This window comes from Hylobates moloch, unplaced genomic scaffold (assembly GCF_009828535.3).
Source record: "Hylobates moloch isolate HMO894 unplaced genomic scaffold, HMol_V3 SCAFFOLD_696, whole genome shotgun sequence".
NCBI classification, from domain to species: domain Eukaryota; kingdom Metazoa; phylum Chordata; class Mammalia; order Primates; family Hylobatidae; genus Hylobates; species Hylobates moloch.
The window spans coordinates 1-1,222 of NW_026652971.1; positions in this window are offsets into that span (position 1 = coordinate 1).

The window sequence follows — 1,222 nt, forward strand, 5'->3', positions numbered from 1 at the left end:
GTCAGACCATACATTTATGGCAGCAGAATCTACAACCTCATGGGAGCTTATCCCACAGGTTTCAGCCACTTACTATGAAGCAGGCTTAGAAAAGACCAAGAGTGGGGCTCTCCCAGGAAGAAGTGATAGATGGGGAGCAGGTGGTGCTGATGGAAGGGGCTGAGTGGGGTCTGTGGAGGCCACCATGGGTGAGGAGGACGTGGAGGCTACAGGCACTGATGGACAGGGGAAAGTTGGCATTAGATGCCAGCCTGCATGACCCGAGAACACAGAGCAGCTCCCGTGATGAGGCTGTACCCAAACTCCACTTTCTAAATTGCATCTTCTGTCCCTTTCATCTGAATCATCCCCCACCTATCAAAGGACTTTTCCACCCCTGGCTCCTTCTGTGCTTGCCTACCAAATGCAAGGGAGCTGTTTGCCTCATGCATTGGGCGGTGTCCCCGCAATTCATATGTTGAAGCCTTAACCCCGGTGCCTCAGAATGTGACTGCATGGAAGATGGGATCTTTAAAGAGGTAATTAAAGTGGAGTGAGGTGATGAGGTTGGCCCTAATTCAATCGGACTGATGTCCTTATAAGAAGAGATTAGGATGAAGGTGTGCACAGAGGGTCAACCATGTGAGGACACAGGGAGAAGACGGCTGTCTACAAGCCAAGAAAAAGCCTGAGGTGACACCGTTTCCCAGGATCCCCGTGGCAGACTGATTGCATTTGATCACTTCCAGGATGAAGAGGGCAGCAAGATGTTCTCCCTGGAAGAGGCACTTACTCTGAATATGGGCTAATCTTCTCTGCCCGTAATCCTTCCATGGCAGTACGGTCTGTTAACTACAGACCTTTTCACCATCATGGTGTCCCACTCAGAATTGCTCTGACTCAGGAAGCTACTTTATATGAAAGGAATGTGGCAATGGGTCAGTGCTTGTGGAATTCACTGATGCTGCCTTGTTCCCTGCCTTCCAAAAGCAGCTGGTCTGGGAGAATAGTGGAATGGAGATTTTTCTCTCTGAGGCAAAGGAAAAAAAAAAAGAACTTTACTTGATTATGACTTTCTGTCAATAGAAACACCATATTGCCAAATGCTGCAGACACTAATACGAATGGATGACAAAGCAGCAGTCCTTGCCAGCACACTCAAGCAGGGTCAGAGAAGACACATTGCAGTGGGTGGAATCACGGCCCCTGAATTATCCAGGCCCTCACCCCTGGAACCTAGGAA